Here is a 21,189-nt window from a genome sequence, read left to right as displayed (position 1 = left end):
CAGACACTGTACGCACTCAGAATGAGGCTCAGTAGATATTGGAACTCAGTAAGCTTGGAAGCTCTCAGTAAACATTAAGCGATTGATATGGTTTGGATCTGTGTCCCCAAATCTCACATTGAAATGTAGCCCCCAGTGTCACAGGTGAGTTCTGGTGGGAGGCGATTAAATCATGGGGGTGGATTTCTCATGAATGGCTTAGGACCATCCCCTTGGTGCTGTCCTTGCAATAGTGACATCTCCTGAGATCTGGTTGTTTAAAAGTGTGTGGTGCCTTCTCCACATCCCTTGCTCCTGCTTTCACCAGGTGATGTGCCTACTCCCGCCTCACCTTCTGCCATGAGTAAAAGCTTCCTGAGGCCTCCCCAGGAGCCGAGCAGATGCCAGCGTCATGCTTTCTGTACCGTCTACAGATGCCAGCGTCATGCTTTCTGTACCGTCTACAGATGCCAGCGTCATGCTTTCTGTACCGTCTACAGAACCGTAAGCCAATTAAACTTCTTTTCTTTATAAATTATCCAGTCTCAGATATTTCTCTTTCTTTTTGAGACAGGGTCTCACTCTGTCACCCAGGCTGGAGTGCAGTGGCATGATCTCGGCTCACTGAAACCTCTGCTTCCTGAGTTCAAGCCATTCTCCTGCCTCAACCTCCCTAGTAGCTGGGACTCCATGCATGTGCCACCACACCTGGCTAATTTTTGTAATTAGCCAGGTAGTTTTTTGGTAGAGGTGGGGTTTCACTGTGCTGGCCAGGCTGGTCTCAAACTCCTGGCCTTGAGTGATTCTCCTGCCTAAGCCTCCCAAAGTGCTGGAATTACAGGCATGAGCCACCGTGCCCAGCTCAGTCTCAGGTGTTTCTTTAGAGTGATGCAAGAATGGCCTAACACCACTATAATTTCAATCAGAATTATTCTTTGTTTTCCTCCTCTTCATGACGTATTTGTGCGGTAGCCCATTCATTCAGGGCCCTGTGAACAGAGTCCTTGCTCGCCTGCCTCTGTGTTCACTCTCTCCTCTCTTTAACCCATTTGTTGAGAGTTGCCCTCGTGACTCTCCTGATAGCCCATCTCTAATCGTGGCACTGCCATCTTTACGAACTTTCGATGGCTCCCTCTTGCTTCCAAGACAAAGTCCAAACCGCTTGCCTTGACATTCAAAGCACTTCAGAAACAGTCTTGAACCTCCCTCCTCATTGTCCAGTCTGAATTCTTACCCTGCCCAAGAGAACCTTCTGTTTCCCCAGAAGGCACCCACCCAATGCATGGGTGTCCTGCCCACCTTGCTTTTGCTTCTGCTGTGTCCTCTGCCTGGAATGCCTTCTCCACCTTCTCTCTCTCTTGCTCCAGCTTGAGTTTCACCTCCTCCCAGGGAGTTGCTTCTTCACCAGCCTCTCTAAGCCTCTATTTTCTCATCTGTCAAGTGGACACTCACCATGCCCACACTGTGGCATTTTCTTGAACACCAAATGTTCTCCAAGCACAGTAAGTGCTTTGAAAGTGGTGCCCACTGTGGGGTTTCTTCTTTTGATCCTCCCAACCTGCCAACACAGAGTGGGCCATACTGGGTAGCAACAGTGAAGCCCCTTGGACACCCCCATGGTGTGGACCTCCATCCATGCTCCCTGCACAGCTCTTCCCAGGCTCCCTGTTGACTTTGGTACATGACAGGGCTGCCTTGACTGGCCTGGAATTTCAGGCTGAATTTGATGTGACCTGTCCTTAAGGGCTGGCCTCTAAACCAAACCATATTCCCACTGAACTCCCAGTGCCCAGTGACCCCTGGGAGGTGGACGCAACCTGGCTGGGCCGTTGCCCGGGGCCACCATCGCCAGCCCCTGCCCAAAGCTGCCTCCTGAACTAATTCCATAATCCTGCCTCCTGCCTGGCCCCAGTGGCTCAGGAAGGGTTTGCTGGTCTGCTCTGATCCCACCTTCCTGCCCAGCCCGGATCTGCGGCCCCTTGGCCCCTCGCCCGCCCATGCTAGGGCCCTGCTGAGATTCTGAATCTCATTTAGAGCCCCTACTCCACTGGTTTCGCACCCCTGCCCCCATACCTCCAGCTAGGCCCTGTAACAGGATCCAGATGTTTGCTCCCCTGTCCCCAGGGTCCCTGGCATAATCCGTGACAGTTGAGGGGGCCAGAAGGGGCAGCAGGCACAGCTGCAAGGACTGGGGCATGGAGGACAGAAATGAGGTAGGAGCCCCACTGTCTAGGGTCAGCGGAGGGATATACAGACACACCCAAACCCAGGTACCCCCTGTCCAACCAACTCTACCTTTTCCAGAAAGCGTCCTCTTCTCTCTAGTTGAGGGTGAGAGTGCCCACGTGTGCTGGCTGTGTGACCTTGGGTGACACAGCCTCATCTGAGCCTCTCTGAGCCTTGTCTTCCTCACCTGCCGAACCAGCTAGGCTATCCCAGCATCGCTCCAAGACCAGTAGGTGGGGGCTAGTTTGGCACATAGTAGGACTGGCACATAGCAGGTACTCACCAAACACTCTTGGGCAAGTCACTTCATCACTTGGAACCTCAGTTTTCTCATCTGTAAAATGGAGATGATAATCGTGCCTACCTTTCAGGGTTCCGGGGAGAACTGTCATGTAGTAGGAGCCTGACAAAGGGCAGATGCTTCCCTCCTGCCTTCCAGGGTTGCGGGCCAGCCCCCACGCAGCCAGAGGTGCGGCAGCCCATCTCCTGGAGTCTGTAAGAAAGGCGTGGCCTGCCTTGGGAGCTGCTCTCCCAGTGGAGAACTCAGGGCAGAGAGACCTGGGTTCTAGTCCCAGGCCTGCCTCTAGACAAGCCCCTTCCCATGTTTGGGCCTCAGTTTCTCCATCTGAAACATAAGGCCTGTTGGGTTCCTTGCAAGCTCCCAGAACACAGTAGATGCTCACTAAATGCCTGTTCAGTGATTTTCGGAAGGCTCTCCATCCTTTTCTCTCTTCCTTCCATCCACACCCGCCGATCTTCTCCTTCCCTTGCTGTTTCCCAGGTGACTGAGGCACCCCTTGGCCTGACCACCCTTCCCAAAGCAGCCCCATCAGCACTGACTGCTCACCAGTCCATCACACACTCAGCCGAGGAGGGAGCGAGGACCAGGGGAGGGGCAGGGAGGACAGGCCCAGAGGACCTGTTGGCCTCCCCAGCCCCCTGCAGATGTAGGATGGATCTGAAGCGGGGAGAGGGAAGGCTTCCACATCAGCTCTTTACAGGAGAACTCTTTTCTTTGATTTTAATATACAACAAATTCTTCATTCTTTTGGTAATAATTCAAACAAGACAGGGAGACAAACCCTTCACCCAGCATTGAAATGAGTCTCTCTGCCTAACTCCAGCCCTGGTATCACTGCTGGTTACTCTTCCAGATATCCTTCCATGCACACAATATATAAATGCACATGCAGAAATACAGCTTTTGGAGGGTCACTGTATTGGATGGTATTGTATGTAATTTTCTGCCATCTCTAAATGTTACTCACTGTATCTTAAAGATCTTGAGTTGTCGGTCCCTGTAACTCTAATTCATTTTTTAAAATTCACTCCTAATTTTTACTCCATGAATGTTTATTAAACACTCACTAAGAGCCAGATGTAGGATATGAAGAAGAATAAGACCTAAACTCTGCTTTCAGGGAACTTACATACTAGGAGGGAAGCCAGACATCAAAACTAGGCATTTAAGTACCTGGGGATTGAAGGCTGAGAGGGAGGGATGTCATATGTTGAGGGAGGGGGGAGTTAGGCCAACCTGGCTGTGAATGGAGAGGGGGTGGGACAGAGGGTGAAGGATGGGCTAGCAGGAGTTTTGCAGGTGAAGAGGAAGAAGCGTTTCAGATAGAGGTCACAACATGGGCAAAAGGGTGGAGGCGTGAAAAAAATGCAGATTCGGGAATCACAGTGGCCCAGTCTGGCTGGTGCCTGTGGTGCATGGAGGGAAACAGGAGCAGGTAAGGCCAGGAGCTTGGGTGGAAAGGGCCCGGAGAACCAGAATTTCTAAAATTCCATTGTGTGTTCCCTGGCAGGTGTTGTTCCAACCTTTATCTACATTAATATCGTCAATCCTTTCAACCATCCTGGAAATGTATTGTCTCTGTTTTAAAGATGAGAAATCAAGACACAGAGAGGTTAAGAAACTTTTCTGAGAACACACAGCTGGTAAGTAGAAGAGCCAGGATTCAAACTATCTGTGTGTGTGTGTGTGTGCATATGTGTGTGTGTGTGCATGTGTGTGTGTCTTTTTTTGTTGTTGTTTTTGAGATAGAGTCTCACTCTGTCACCCAGGCTGGAGTGCAGTGGCATAATCTCGGCTCACTGCAACCTCCGCCTCCCTGGTTCAAGTGATTCTCCTGGCTCAGCTTCCCAAGTAGCTGGGATTACAGGCAATTGCTATCACACTCTACTAATTTTTGTATTTTTAGTAGAGACGTGGTTTCACCATGTTGCCCAGGCTGGTCTCAAACTCCTGACCTCAAGTGATCTGCCTGCCTCGGCCTCCCAAAGTGCTAGGATTACAGGCATGAGCCACCGTGCCCAGCCTCCGTGTGTTAAATCACTTCATTTCACTTACAAAGGAGATGGGCCTCCTGGATGCACATGTGGCTGGTGAGTCCCTGGAGAAGGGGAGAAGGGGCAGGGGCATCTACCTGCTGGGACCTTGAAGGCATGTAGCAAAAGCTGCTGATTCAGGACCACAGAAGGGCCTAGCAGTCAACATTGGAGAAATTGGGAAGTGGTGACTTGTTAAGGGATGGTATCAGAGGAAGTGCTAGACAAGAAGGGTGAAGAGGATGATGGTGACCATGATGTAGATCTATGGTTTTTGTACCGGAGTTTGCGACAAGCATCACCAGGAGGGCTTGTTAAAACATAGACTGCTGGTCCCCATTTCCAGAGTTTCAGATTCAGGGGATCTGGGGTGAAGCTGGGTAGTTTGCATTTCTAGTAAGTTCCCAGATGTTGCCGTTGATGGGAGCCACTTTGGGAACCACTGGTAAAGCTGAAGGAGGAGGAGACAGGCTCATAAGGGGCTTCACACAGCACCTGTGCAAAGCCTTGGGACTCTGGAGCTACTGTTATTCCATTTCCAGGGAGGGATTTAAGGCTCACAGAGGTTGAATGACTTGCTGAGACCCCCTACCACAGTCAGGGTGTTCTCACCCCAGAGCGCATGATCTCCCACTCTGGAAGATTCTGCCACAGGGCCTTTGCACTGGCTGTTCCTTCAGCCAGGGAATGCCTTTCCCAAGCTTCTAGGTGGCTGCCTCTTGGACATCATTTAGGTTGCTGTAAGAATGTAGCCTCCTAAGAGGCACTGAATGCAGCCCCGCTAGCCCCTCCCAGAGCCCTCTGCTCCCTTGCTAGGCTTAAGACAAGTTGCAATGACTATTTTCAATACGTAATTGCTCAGCGACTTACCATCTGCCTCCACCTGTTAGAACATGAGCTCCCTGAGGTCAGGAACTCTGTGCTGTTCCTGCTGCATCCCAGTGCCCAACAATGCTCTGGGATACAAAAGGGATTATGTAATGTTTGTGGAATAGATCAAATCTTTGTTAATCCTCTCTCTCTCTTTCAGTGAAATGTTCTTGAACTTTTTTGTCTCTCTTTTTGTTTTGAGCTTCCTAGTTCAAATCTCAACCATCAAATACGTTCCTGCCCTTAGAACTAATTCACTAACTTGGGCTCCTTTAAAGAACTACCTGATGGTGCCAATAAGCTTTTATGGGCAATGACAGGCAAGAAATCCGGGTCTAATGCTGTGAAACCCAAGGGCTGCCCAGGAGGGATGGTTCAGAGCCTGTCCTAATGAGTACGTGGCTGATGACATCTACCTGTTTGTACCTTCAAGAGCAATGAGTTCTTTGTTTTCCTTAAATTTTAAGAATTTGTAAATTGTATGTGTTTAATATCATGCATTCACATGATTCAAAATTCTAAAAGACAAAGGCATTGCTCCCAGTTGCCCTCTCTAAAGGTAACCAATGTAACCAGCTTTTCACATAGCTTCCAGAGACTTTTTTATACCTGTAAAGGCAAGCACATCAATTTATTCTTTTTTATTTTTCATACGAAAGTGGTATACCATGCATTTTATTATTTTTTTAATCTAACTGGATATCTTGGAGATCGTTCCATAATTAATAACTAGAGAACATCCACATTCTTATTTATGGCAGCAGAAAAAGGAGCAATGTTTCCTTCTGTGCAATGGGTTGGTTGATATTTCCAGGGCTCCTGCCTAGGGAGCTGGGTCTGGTGGTGGTGAAGGTCAGAGGCCAGGGTTTGAATTCTAGCTCTGCCAGTGGCCCCGGGTGGGCTACTAAAGTGGAAGAACCTCAGGGCACACCTCTCCAAAGGATGACCTCAGCACCTGTCTTGTGAGTTGCCATCTAGATAAAATAAGGTCAGGCATGTTGAGGTGTTGACCCTGTACCTGGCACACAGTAGGTACTCAATACGTAATGGCTGCTTTGACAAGTATGATTCATTTTAAAGTAAGTATTATTGCTCAATCCTGTGGCAGGGCATGAAAATTGTTGAAGGTCATGACACACGTGCTGTGTTGAAGCTGGAATCCTGTTTAGAAACAGCTATGCTGATGGCTCATGAATGGTGGCCTCAGTCGTGGAGACAGATGGGGTGGGAGTTTTCTTTTGCAGGCTTTTATTCGTTCTTAGTCATGGGGTACATTTGGGCTTGAAGCTTTCTGATTTTGTTAAATCCTTTTCCTCTATTTTTCTTTCTATGGGGCGACTTCTGCTTTCCTTGGGAAGCTGTCACTCAAAAGAAGTGACAACCAAGAACAGGGCATTTTTCTTCTTGTCCTCCTTCTCGTATTTATTCCTTGTCTGCTTTTCTCTTTTTAATGAATTTCTAGTTATCAAAGAAACAGAGCATCCATTTGGAGGTAAAATAATCCCCATAATCCCATTCTCCAGGGCAACTTCTATGGACACGTTCATACTGTCCCTTCTAGTCTACCTTCTTAAGGTCACATCAAAAGGGCCAGTTTCCTGTCCTACGTTATCTGGCTCATCAGTGGAGTATCAATATCTCCCTATGTTAAAAATATTGTAAATGTACATTTTAATGGACATTAAAGAGTAGCCCGTTGAGTGGAAATACCACATTTTCCTTAATCATCCTTCTATTGTTGAACCCTTGGGTTGTTCTCATTTTACTTCACTATCCCAGGCATCTCCATGAAGAGAGCTTTGCCCTTATCATAGGTTTTTCTCTGAGGCTTGAATTCCCAGGAGTGGCCAATGACTATGACGATGGCCAAGGATCTATGAAGATGGTTAAGGCTTTAGGGAGACAGTGAAGCAGCTATAAAGATGGTTAAGGATCTTGATTCTCTTGATTCACATCCCCATTACCTCTAATTAGCTTTATTTTAATCTGTGGTCTTAAAAATCCTGCCTTTGTAACAGACAGGGCTTTCACTTGAGAGACACAAATTTCACACTTGTTTCCCTAAAGCGTCTCCAAGTTACCTAAATCCAAGACCGTCTGAAGCCAGTGCAAGCACGTTTCCAAGGTATCCAGGATGGTCCTGCCAAGGCTGGGCACTGCCCCACTGTTGGAGCAGCAGGGTGGAGAACAGAGAGCTCTGCCACCACGTGAAGCAAACCTGGGTCCCAGCCGTGTCCACCCACCATCCCCATCCCTGCCACTTTGTTGCTGCGTGATCTTGCAAAACATCTTATCTTTAAAGTAGGGTTAACCCTTCACCCATCTGAATGCTGGTGAATGATTTCCTAGGGTTGGTCCATTTCTAAGAGTACTGTTCACTCACTCAATCATTTACTCAATAAATATTTAATTAGCACTGTGTTAGGTTCTGGGGTTGATTCCTTATTCCCCAAAGTTCCATCTGTGCTCATTAGTTCAACAGAGGAATGAACTGAGGTCAGACAATCATGGGTTAAAATCCTTTCTCTCTCACAATTAGCTGTGAGACTTGAGCAAGTCATTGAACCTCTCTTAGTCTCAGTTTTTCCTCTGTAAATTGGGAACAATAATAGCAGCCTGTAAGGTGTTTGGGTGGATTAAATGATAGAATGCATGTAAAGTTCTTAGTAAGCACCCAGCAAATATTAGCTATAAACTGCTATTACATTGCAGAAAAGGATCTCAAACAACTTCTAAGATAGTCATTTTGTCCTGTTTTCAGGACGAACAAATTCAAGTCATGTGGCTGTGGAGGTTGTTAATTGCCTGGGTGCTGGCAGAAAGGCTCCCACGAGTTCCTGGGGGCTCATTTGCCCTCCCAGGACAAGGAAGCACCTTCCTGTCCATCCATGACTTAGAATCAAATACCAAAAACAGATGAATTGAAGATTAGATGATTTTTCAATGTGGTAGAGAGGTTGAATATCAGAATGAGACAGTGTCTGCGCATTAGAATAATATCATAATCAAGGGTAACAATGTTATAATGTTAGAGTGTTAAAAACAACTCAATATTAGAATGTGTGGGTGTTATAATAATGGACAGAACATTGTCCTAGGAGAACTTTGGCTTTATTTTATTTTATTAAATAAAATAAAGGGCTATTACAGAGGATCTGGCCTTTTGCTGAATTTGTAGACATGAAAAAATGCCACAGAAAAAAATGTGATATAACTTTTCTGGCAGTTGGTAGTAGTGGTTTTAGATAGAATTTTGCAGAGGAAAATTCCAAACTGAACTGTCACCGTTTTTATAATATAGTGCGCACTGGGGAACAGAATGCCAAATTTGCATGCATTTTTGACACTTAAAAAATTTGACCATTTAGACTGGGCACGGTGGCTCATGCCTGTAATCCCAGCACTTTGGGAGGCCGAGGCGGGTGGATCACAAGGTCAGGAGATGGGGACCATCTCCTGACTAACATGGTGAAACCCCGTCTCTACTAAAAAATACAAAAAATTATCCAGGCGTGGTGGTGGGTGCCTGTAGTCCCAGCTACTTGGGAGGCTGAGGTAGGAGGAGGCGTGAACCCAGGAGGCGGAGCTTGCTGTGAGCTAAGATGACGCCACTGCACTCCAGCCTGGGTGACAGAGCGAGACTCGTCTCAAAAAAAAAAAAAAAATGACCATTTTGACCATTTAAGTAAATGTTGGCCTGGGGTGTGTTACCTGGGGTTATTTCCCCACTCTGAGTGCCCTGGGTGTGGGCACTCACAGTTCCTTTCCTCTATCCTAGGGTTGCTTCGGGAAATATGTGCAGATCACTGATTTCAGATCAGTCCCTTCATTCCACCAGTGAAGATGGGGAGGCCCAGAGCCACTAGGTGATCTGGCCACACCACATGGGGGCTTTGCAGAACCAGGAGTGGAATCTGACTGCCTGACTATGCATGTGCTATCCTTTCTCCCAGCCCCATGGCTCAGCTGCTCCCTGGGTCATAGTCTGACCAGAGTGCCATGGGTGCTTGGCAATCCCACCTCCTCTGCTTGGCATCAGTAAATTTTGCCTTGGAGTAAAGCTAAGTGTGTACTTGTCTTATTTAACCAGCTAGCTGTTGATGTGCCTTAAGTTCCTAGGGCACATGTCATTTGTTTATATATTTTTACTAAGAAAATACATAGTTGGGAAAAGATGGTCATCTGGTCAACCCAGAACACTTGAGTAGAGTATTTTGTTAGAGCCAGGAAGCCTGGGTTTAAATCCCAGCTCTGTCACTTCCTAGCTGTGTGATCTTGGGCAAATGACATAACTTCTCTGTGACTCAGTTTTTCCATCTGTTAAATGGGGTTAATATTAACTTCATAATATGATCGTGAGGATTAATGAGATGAAGACCCTTAGCACGGTGGCTAGGACAGAGTGTGGGTGTTTAGTAAAACATTGTTATGATCATCCCTTGCCCTCCTGCTTCCCCTCAACTCCACCACCCCCTCCCTGGATGCTGGCACATTCATCTCTCAATACCCTGGTATCTGGTTCAGGCATAGACACTTGACTCACTCCTAAATACCAACAAGTTTCTAAGTGATGAACACTTTGGGGCTTGGGCTTTTCTTAATGAACCAAAAGAATTAAAAACAAAATCTCAAAATCCCTAAGCAAGCTGGGAGTCAGAACATGAGAGGGGAAGTTTACATCTGCTGAAGGTCAGCCCCGCTCTTGCAAAGTTCATTCCCACAGCCTCCATGCAGAAGAGATCATTTTCTACATCTTACAGATGAGAACACTCGAGGCGCAGAGGCAAGTTAATTTGGCCAGCGTCAGAGAGCAAGAAAGAGGTGGAGATCAGAGTCTGAGACTCTGAATGTTTGATCCTAAAACCCATTCTCTTTCCACTAGGATGTCCCATTTTGCTCTATGAGCTGGAGTGTGATCCAGTCTTCACTTCGCCCTGGGCCGAGGAAGGAGAGTAGGGAGGGTAGAATGTAGGGTAGGCTGGGGTCAGAGGAAGAGAGTGTGGTCCATGCTCCAAGAATGAGTGTGGACTTGCTTTGGTCATTTCCCACATTGGTCTAGAATACCTGGTTACTCCTCTGTAAAATGTTGAATGCTTCCTTTGTGAGTGAGGTCCTCCGTACAGGGCCGTCACAAGATGGGATCATGTTGAAGCAGGCAAAAATGCTTGGAAAACCAAAACAAATGTGCTAAGCAAAAGCAATGGGCTTTAAGAGCTGCATCTCATCGTCAATCTTCCTCCACAGGCTTCGTTTAGGTAGAAGGACAACCCCCTGAAGTGGAGGAGACTTGGGCCAGACTAGACTGGCCAGGATGGAGGAAGAGCCAGAATAATCCTTAAGGAGGAAAAGGCAGGGCACAGCTGGCCCAAAGAGTGTTGCGAGACCACGCGACAGATAGGAACGAAGTTTTGGGGACAGCAGATGCAGAATCGGGAGTGAAGCGTGCCTAGTGGATGCTGGTTCAGAACAGAAGACTCAGACCCACACTAAGAACCAAGGAAGAGGACGAAGGTCTGCCGGTAAGTGTTTTGGATGCAGATCTAATATCCCAGGAGATCTTCCACCCAAAGCTCAGACCAAAGGGATGGGTTATTCAAGATGGCAGGTTTACAGGCATAGGGAGGAGACGGATTCGGGTAGGAATGACCTTCATCAAGGTCACTCAGTTAGGACAAAGAACAGAGAGCTCCACCCAGTTTGGTAGCTGAGACTCACTGGCTGCCTGCCCCATCCACTCCTTCTGAACTCCAAAGTTCCATGGGGCTGGATCAAGCCACAGGCAGTGGCTTTTCATCCTTCCATCTCCAGCCACAAAGAGACAACACAATGGAAAAATAATTAAAAAATAAGAGTGCGGGTTGAGGCGGGGGGGAATGCATTGGTAGGAGGGATGGGGGAGCCATTTCCAGAGAAGAGCGGGATGGAGGGTTGGAGCGGTTGGCGTCGTGATAACCAGCAGATGCGATTCTGCAGATAAGCGTGGCAACTTAGATAAATTTCAGGCTTTGGAGGTGGGCGCCTGTGTCCCCTATCCTCCGTCTGCCTTTTTTCAATTTTATCTCTGAGCAAGGGAGGGGGAGGGGGAGGGCAGAGAACTCTGAGGGGTGAGGAGATAGGAGGAGGGGAGGGCAGGGAGGGGGGCCACTTCATCTTCGGGGACTTTGGCTTTTCTTTTTAATGTGTTTTTCCCAGAAGGTGGGAAATGCCAACACATACTTGGAGACCTAGAAGGCGGCCTATGTTTTTTAAAAAGCAGCGGACAAAAATCAAAATATTTGAAAATGTATTTCATGGTAATTATGTCATATTTCATGGGCTGGTGCCACTACTGAAAGAGAGGCTGAATGCCTTAATTTGTATAGAAATTGTAATCATTTGTTCATTTCAAGGTGAAAATTGCATTTTTTAATTTAAATTGTATCCTGCATGATAGTCTATTATCTAGTAAAATTGTCTCCATGTCTGAATGCCTTATATGCAGCTGCAATGCTTGTTACAAATCCACTTATATTCATAAAAGCAGGTGGACATCTCAGGAAATGGAAGCCGTTGTGTGTGTGCGTGCATGTGGATGCGTGTGGACGCGTGTGGAGGTAGGAGCCCCTCTTGACCACCTCCCTCTCCCGCCTTGTCAGTCACCCACCCCCACTTCCAACTCTCATGTCGGCATTTCCAGATCTGCTTAACAGATGATAATTAGTTGGAATAAATGAGGAAGTTGCCTGATGTGGAGGAACCAACCCTGGACTGAGTCAGGGAGCCAGGCGGGGCTCTGCCTCTCCATCACTGTGTGTCTCTGTTAGGTTGCAGCCTTAATCCCCTCTCTGGGCCTCAGTTTCATGCGCTTAAAGTTTCCTCCACATGAAGGTTCTGTGTCCATATGGCAACTGAGTGGTTAAGAGCCTGGCTCTGGAGCCCAACTGCCTGACTCCGAGTCTGACTATGACTCCCAGTTTTGCTACTTGCTAGCTGTGTGATCTTACGAAAATCCCTGAACCTCTCTGGGACTCAGTTTCTTCATCTTTAAAATGGGGGTAACAACAAAATCTACTTCGTATGGTTTCTGCCAGCAAACTATGGCCCTTTTGGACCAAATCCTCCTGCCCCCTGTCCATACAAGCTGGGAGCTAAGAGGAGTTTTTGCATTTTTTAATGGTTGACAAATAAATTCAAAGAAGAACAACATTTTGTGATATGTAATTATGTGAAATGCAAATTTAACTGCCCACATATTAAATTTTCCTGGAGCCGAGCACAGTGCCTCACGCCTGTAATCCCAGCACTTTGGGAGACCAAGGTGGATTGCCTGAGGTCAGGAGTTCGAGACCAGTCTGGCCGACATGGTGAAACCCCATCTCTACTAAAAATACAAAAAAGTTAGCCGGGTGTGGTGGTATGCACCTGTAATCCCAGCTACTCGAGAGGCTGAGGCAGGGGAATTGCTTGAACCAGGGAGGTGAAGGTTGCAGTGAACCAAGATCATGCCACTGCACTACAGCCTGGGCTGGAAAAAAATTTTCCTGGAACACAGACATGCTCATGTGTTTACATGTGGCTGCTTTCGTACAACATTCAGAGGTGAGAAACTGACAGAGACTGGATGGTCCAAGAAGTCTCAGATATTTACTAACTGGACCTTTGTGGATAAAGTTTGCCAGCCCCCGAAATAACATAAGTAAAGCACTTAACCCAATCTGGCATGGGATGTGAGGGAGTTTGGATGTCAGGAAGAAAATTAACCAGTCAGTGTTCCTGCGACAGTTTCCATTGTCCAGCTTATACCTGGTACGTACCGGTCAGAGATGCAGAATTTCTCTTTGGGATGAACACCAGAATGAGGACTTTGTTTCCCCAGAGGAGTTTTACCCAGAATTTTCTTGAAAATTCCATGACTTTTTTTGAACTCTGGGATGTCAGAATGGGCTCTGGATCAGGAGTTAGAGGATCTTGTCCACCCACTGACTGTGGGCCTCAACCTCCCACTTGTAAAATGGGTCCCTTCCAGCAGAAGTATGACTGTGAGTGCCCCATGCTGTGTGTAAACAGCTGGCCTGTTCCTGGTGCAGCCACTGCCTGGAATGGTTAATTTCTTCCTCTCCTTTCACTGGGGTAGGGGCCTTGGTCACTACAGGACCCTGTTTAGAAGCATCTCCTGCCCATCTTTTAGCTCATTCATTCATTCTGCAATTTCCAAGCCTCTCCTATGTCCCAGTCACTGTCTTGGGCAAAGCTCCATCGTGGGCCTTCTTAATTCCAGCCTCCCTTTGGCAAAAGAGAAAGAAAACCTGCACTCAAAACATAGCTGAATGTACTTTGGCAACTGACTTCATCTCTGAGCCTCAGTTTCCCCAACTAGAAAATGGAACTAATCATTTCCCTCTTCCTTACAGGATTGTGGGTGAGAATTCAAAGAGATGGTGTATATCAAAATGCCTTATCAACTGTATAGAGTCGTGCAATGGTTATTGAAGAATTGATCTTTCCCAGGAATCAGGCTGGAGAGAACTTGACTAAGGCCACATGGCTAAAAAGTAACTCAGATGGGTTTAACCCCATGCTGGGGGTTCTTAACTACCCATCACACTTCCTGTCTGGAGGTCTTCTATGCAGGGAAGAGAAAGCCAGCTTTGTTTTTCATGCTGCAGGAACTCAGGGTAGGAAAGACTTAGGGTTAGAGCTCTAGGGCTTCAGGTTCTCCATCGGTTTTCAAGACTGGATTGTGTCAGAATCAATGGGGGACCTAAAATGATAATGATGATGATGATGATGACGATGATGATGATGATGATCCTGATGCCTGGGCTTTATTCCCAGAGGTTCTGATTTAATGGGGCGGGGGAGAGGCCTGGACATTGATATGTTTTAGTCCCCTTCCCTCTGCCCTCTTCACCTACCCAGATCTGATTCTAACAGGCAGCAGCCAGAATTGAGAACAAGTGGACTCAGTGTGCTTGAAGCAGGGCCGCTGTGTGGCAGAAATCATCAAGAATAGCGCCTCCAGGCAGCCCTGTCTTCAGTGTCCCTTCAGCAGCTCCCTCCTGCTATGGGAATGGCTGCCATTCTATGTCATGGAAAGACAGTGGGCTCCGGGGTCAGCAGAAGTGGATTTGAATCCTAATTCTGTCCCCACATTCTATCAATAACCCTGTTACAGATGAGAACACGTGGGCTCCAAGAGCTTCTGGAACGTGCTCAGGGCCACACCCCCAGGGCAGGCAGAGCTGAGAATGGATGCTGAGGCTGTGGGTGCTGGAGCCTGAGACCCAACATCCTCCCAAAAAGCATCTGCCCTGTCAGGCAAGGGCCGGACTCCCACATCAACTGGCTGATGGTGGACTGATATGTGGCAGCCATCTTCTTTTTTTATTTTATTTTATTTTATTTTATTTTTTATTATTATACTTTAGGTTTTAGGGTACATGTGCACAATGTGCAGGTTTGTTACATATATATCCATGTGCCATGTTGTTTTGCTGCACCCATTAACTCATCATTTAGCATTAGGTATATCTCCTAATGCTGTCCCTTCCCCCTTCCCCCACCCCACAACAGTCCCCGGAGTGTGATGTTCCCCTTCCTGTGTCCATGAGTTCTCATTGTTCAATTCCCACCTATGAGTGAGAACATGCGGTGTTTGGTTTTTTGTCCTTGCGATAGTTTACTGAGAATGATGTTTTCCAGTTTCATCCATGTCCCTACAAAGGACACGAACTCATCATTTTTTATGGCTGCATAGTATTCCATGGGGTATATGTGCCACATTTTCTTAATCCAGTCTATCGTTGTTGGACATTTGGGTTGGTTCCAACTCTTTGCTATTGTGAATAGTGCCGCAATAAACATACGTGTGCATGTGTCTTTATAGCAGCATGATTTATAGTTCTTTGGGTATATACCCAGTAATGGGATGGCTGGGTCAAATGGTATTTCTAGTTCGAGATCCCTGAGGAATCGCCACACTGACTTCCACAATGGTTGAACTAGTTTACAGTCCCACCAACAGTGTGAAAGTGTTCCTATTTCTCCACATCCTCTCCAGCACCTGTTGTTTCCTGACTTCTTAATGTTGGCCATTCTAACTGGTGTGAGATGGTATCTCACTGTGGTTTTGATTTGCATTTCTCTGATGGCCAGTGATGATGAGCATTTCTTCATGTGTTTTTTGGCTGCATAAATGTCTTCTTTTGAGAAGTGGCTGTTCATGTCCTTTGCCCACTTTTTGATGGGGTTGTTTGTTTTTTTCTTGTAAATTTGTTTGAGTTCAATGTAGATTCTGGATATTAGCCCTTTGTCAGATGAGTAGGTTGCAAAAATTTTCTCCCATTCTGTAGGTTGCCTGTTCACTCTGATAGTAGTTTCTTTTGCTGTGCAGAAGCTCTTTAGTTTAATTAGATCCCATTTGTCAATTTTGGCTTTCGTTGCCATTGCTTTTGGTGTTTTAGACATGAAGTCCTTGCCCACGCCTATGTCCTGAATGGTATTGCCTAGGTTTTCTTGTAGGATTTTAATGGTTTTAGGTCTAACATTTAAGTCTTTAATCCATCTTGAATTAATTTTTGTATAAGGTGTAAGGAAGGGATCCAGTTTGAATCTCTGAATAGACCAATAGCAGGCTCTGAAATTGTGGCAATAATCAATAGCTTACCAACCAAAAAGAGTCCAGGACCTGATGGATTCACAGCCGAATTCTACCAGAGGTACAAGGAGGAACTGGTACCATTCCTTCTGAAACTATTCCAATTGATAGAAAAAGAGGGAATCCTCCCTAACACATTTTATGAGGCCAGCATCGTCCTGATACCAAAGCCTGGCAGAGACATAACCAAAAAAGAGAATTTCAGACCAATATCCTTGATGAACATTGATGCAAAAATCCTCAATAAAATAGTGGCAGCCATCTTCTAAGCATGTTTAAGAGTTAATACCAATATGGACCAATTACTGTAGGCCTGCTGTGTTCCAGATGCTTTATGCATGTCGCCTCATGGAGGACATGCTATATGCCGGGGCGTGTGGCCTCACCCAGCGCTCTCTCCTGCGGCTCCGGCATCCTTCTTCCCTGCTCTTCCTGTGTCGTCTGCTGCTACTTTGCAGACTGCTTTGCTGGAAGCTGATTTTCTTTTGAACTCTAAAGGTTGGAGCACCCAGGGTCCAGTCCCTGGCTCTCTTTTCTTCTTCCATGTTCTATCTTACCCCCTCCCTAAATGATCTCAATCAAATTTGCATCCCAGCCAAATTTCCAGAGCCACATGCATCATCTTCTCCAGGCTACAAAATTGTCAGGCAGCGCCATCTTTACTCAGGGTCTCCCATGGAGCTCCCAGCTCTGCCATGGCTGAGCAGACCTGTTGAATCTCTGCCCCCTGCACCCTACCCCTGACGGCCTCCTTTCCCATCTCAGTAAGTGGCCTCCATATCTCCCCAACTGTAAAGGAGCAAAGCCGAGGAGTTACTCTCCATTCCCTCCTTTCCTAACCCCCACCATATCCCAATTCATGAGCAGGACCTGCTGGCTTCTCCTCCAAAATGTGTCCTGAATCTCTCTCCTCTTCACCTCGTCGCAGCCACCACCCCGTCAAAGCCACCATTGTCACTGGGCCCCTGGCTTCTTGCCTGTCCAGCTTCATACAATAGTCAAACAGACTTTTTCTAAGTCTGATTATGTCCCTCAAGACCCTCCATGGTTTTCATTCATTCTTAGAATAAAATCTAACTTCTTTGCCAGGATCTACAAGGCCCTTCATTCTGTGGCCACTGTCCATTTCACCCTTCCAATCTCCTATCACAAATGAAAGGCTGATTGAGTAAATGGATGAACACATGAATGAATGCATGGGGAAGGGCCTAGACTGAGAATTAAGAGACATGGACTCAAGCCCTGGTTACTTTGGGACTTTGGACAACCCCTGCTTGTCCTGTCAAAGGAGTCTTGGAGGGGGTAAGTTCCATGCCAAGGTCATCCAGTGGTAGCTGAAAGAGCTAGAATTTGAACAGCTGCCCATCTGGTTCCAAAGCCCATGATGTCCCCGTCATGCTTTTTCTCTGAATGTGCCTTCTATCCCCAGATCCCTCCTCTTGTCTCCAGGTTAGGACCAGAAGCACATCCAGCTGCTGCCAGAAATCCCCACCTGACCCTGCATTCTGTCAGGGAGCTGGGCCCCCGTGTCCTGCAGAACCTTCCACCCACCAGGGCCTGGCCACTCCCAAACCAGCTGCAGAGGCTTGGAGAGGACACTTCATAAGACAAAGTGTACCCAACTCAAAAAGGGCATGCTGCCACATCCAGCTGTCTTCCGGAAAGAACCAGATCAACTGCTACTCTGCTGAAGATGGAAAAAATCCCATTAATTTCGTGAGTCTGGACACAGCCCCAAATGACTGAAGCGTCAATCTCCCAGCCTCTGTGCAATGGAGCTAACCCCCTCCCAATCCTTTCTCTAATCCAGGGTTTCTCAACCTTGCCACTGACATTTTGGGCCAGATAATTGTATGTTGAAGGGACTGTCCTGTACCTCATAGGATGTTGAGCAGCATCCCTGGCCTCTACTCATTAGATGCTGGTAGCAGCTCACCCACCCAGCTGTTATAGCCACAAGTGTCTCCAGACATTGCCAAATGTCTCCTGGGGTCAATAAGACAACAGATTGCCCCCAGTTAGGATTGCAGTAAAATTGCCCCCAGGTGAGAATCATTGCTCAAATCTTAAGCATAGCTTGATCCAGAACTGTTCGATGTTGCAGGATTATAAACCCTACACTGGACATTAGTTTTCCTGCAGGCTTCTAGTGATTACTAACTCACATGGAACACTTACTGAGTGCCAGGCATCCCACATCTAACATAGATCAACTCACTGACTCCTCACAGCAGCCTTTTGGGGCAGGTACTGTTATTACTCCATTTTACAGATGAGGAGACTGAGGCACAAGAGTTTCAATGAGTTACTCAGGGTTATGCTATTGACAAACTACCCCAGAAAGCCAGGGTCTCTGCAGGGCATGTGCCCGCATTTATGTGCTCATCGAATCCTAACAACTTTACAAGCCACAGTGTCATGATGTGTGGATTTCAGAGGAGGAAACCGAGGCTCATGCAGTTTCCATGAACTCACCCAGTATCCCATAGCCATGGCAACTGCCAGAGCCGGGGTTTGAACCCAAAGCTTATGGTAAAGCCCATTATCTTCCCACTACTCCTGACTGCCTTTTAGAGATGCACAAATGCACTTTTGGCTTGACAGGTGCTTAGAGATTTTATTCACATAGATAATAAGTGAAGATTTATTGAATAGTTATTGATGTCCACTCCATGCGAGGTCTTATAGTTAAGAAGACAGGCCCTTCCTTATAGAGACAGTGCTGAACTATCTAAAAATGATGTGAGGTCTGTAATTTGCTTCAATGTAACCCAGGGTGTGGAGGGGTGATTGGTGGGGGGGACACATGAAATGGGATGGGTGGTGAGCTGGTAACTGTGGAGGCTGGTGATGGCTATGTCTTTAACTCTTGTGACATTTTCCATCTTACGATGACTTTTAAAGTGTGAACACTTGAATTCTTGTCTGGGTTCATGCCCTGGCTTCACCACCCAGGGTGTCATCCTGAATCCTTTTCTTTGCTTCTCTAGACCTTGGTTTCCTCCTCCCTAAACTGAGCATAATCATTTCCAGCTGACAGGGTTGTTGTAAGGATCGAGTGAGATGACCCAGGACAGCATGTGGACCACCTGCACAGAGTGAGGGCCTGGCCAATAGCAGCGCTCCTCAGGGCTCATAGCAGCTCCTCTGACATCACTACAAGGACTTCACTGTCTGCAAGTAGACAGGGAAGACAGCTTCATCCCAGAACCTCGCCTTAGCAGTATCCTCAGTCTACCTTCAGCCCAGATCGCGAGGGCAGCCCTAAGCCTTGTGATGGCCCTGGAGGGAGTCTGAGCTACACAGACAGCAGGATGGAGACAAAGCTTCTAATCCCCATGAAGCACTCTGAGTTCATGCAAGCCCTCCACCCCTCTGCACCAGCTGTGAAAAGGCCTCATCTGGAATTCCTGGTGGTTGAGCAGACAGCAAGGTCCTTGCTGAAGCCACAGATGAGGGGACCCTCCCACCCATTCAGCCCTTTCCCCTTGCTTCCTCTGCACTCTCGAGGGGCTGGCCCCTTTCTCTCATCAGCTGTCTGGGCTGGTTGAATTATTTCAGTGTTTTCGGACTCTCAGGAGTTGGCACAGAGCGTTGGAAGCCCTCCAGGAATTCCAGCTGGGTATGGAGCATGGATGAACTTGGCAGGTCACCTGCTTCCTACTCAGTGCTTGTCCACTTCCCCTGGGCTGACGGGAAGAGATAGGGATCGTCTCATGATCAGTGGGTGGCTTCTTGGGGACTGGCCCTCCATTCAGCAAATATTCCATGAGTTGCCCTCCATGTCCCAGACTTCCTTACAGTAGTAAGTTGCAGCCATGTGACTAATCCCCATCAATGGGCTGTGAGAGGAAATGACACGTGTAACTTCTGGGCCACGGCAGTTAACAGCCAGAGTGCCTTGGCCTCCCTCCTCTTCCCCAGATGCAGTGACCTTGGGTGTCATGCATTCCAAATGACATGGGACTGCAATGGAGAAAACAAACCTTTATTGTCTAGTGCTGCTGAGCTTGGGGGTTTATCTGCCTCTGCAGCAGAGCCAAGCCTAACCTGACTAATAACAGGGCCTGTTGAAAATATCAGCTCAGCCTCCAGGGTCTGGGGTCTAAAGGTCAGCCATGAAGGCAGGCAGGCAGGCATCGACCATGATGCCCCAGTAAAAACTCAGAACACCGAGGCTCAGATGAGTGCCCCTGGTTGGCAATATTCTGCTTATTGTCACACGTCATACCTGGAGGAGTCAGCACTGTCTGTGACTCCACAGGCAAAGGACAATGGGAGCTCTGACATTGGAACCCTCTTGGATTCTACCCCACATGTGTCTTCCTTGATTTGATCTGCATCCTTACACGGTAATAAATCATAACCATGGGTATAAACAGTTTCAGTGACTTCCATGAGTCTTTCTAGCAAATGGTGGAACCTGAGAATGGCCTTGGGAACGAATGCCCAAACTCCACAGTTAGAAGTGAGGGTGGTCTGCGGACTGCCCCCCTGACTTTAAGCTGCCTTTGCTTTCCCTCATGAAAGACCTGGAGCCAACGGTGGCACCATGTGAATGGACCTTGCCAGACCCTAGAGATAGATTCATGGGCCAATCTGTCCTCTGGGGCCAAAATCACAAATGAGGAAAATGATGGAGACTCTCCTTTGACAACATTGGGTCATCTAACAGCATCTGATGAACTTGCAGTCCCATTTGGATGTTCAGGTCAGATCTGCAAGGGGTCTGGTATGAAGATGTTCATTTTAGCACTGCTGGTGGGAGTAGGAGCTGGAGGGAGCTCAGGTGTGCGTCCCTCAGGGACTGGAGAAGTGAACTGTGATGAAATGTTCATTAGCACACAGAGGTGATGCTCGAATATAGTCACATGGAGGAGGGTCAGTGCCACCTGAAAATGAGCAGAAACAGGAAATCTACATCACAAAGACATTGCTGTAAACTTATAGCACACATAAAGCTATTTTTCAAGACTCTAAGGACATACATTCAACAAGGAGGATGCTAGTGGATGAAGAAAATAATAAAATCAGACAATGGAAAGTCACATTTGATTAGAAATTATGGAACTAGGGGAGCACCATACGCTATAGGATTATTGGCATGACTTTGTGGCCTGTATGTCTTGTTCCCTTTGTGGAGT

At 47.3% G+C, this 21,189-nt stretch overlaps 1 long non-coding RNA gene across 1 annotated transcript; it reads left to right on the top strand.

The window, feature by feature from the left end:
- The first annotated feature begins 311 nt into the window (after positions 1-311).
- On the top strand, positions 312-20,280 carry LOC115833045. Its single transcript, XR_004028481.1, has 4 exons — positions 312-483; positions 4,017-4,149; positions 17,495-17,761; positions 19,079-20,280. It is a non-coding gene; the product is annotated as an uncharacterized LOC115833045 (long non-coding RNA).
- Positions 20,281-21,189: the final 909 nt, after the last annotated feature.

This window comes from Nomascus leucogenys, chromosome 24 (assembly GCF_006542625.1).
Source record: "Nomascus leucogenys isolate Asia chromosome 24, Asia_NLE_v1, whole genome shotgun sequence".
Taxonomy (NCBI): domain Eukaryota; kingdom Metazoa; phylum Chordata; class Mammalia; order Primates; family Hylobatidae; genus Nomascus; species Nomascus leucogenys.
This window is presented reverse-complemented; position numbering and strand designations above follow the sequence as displayed.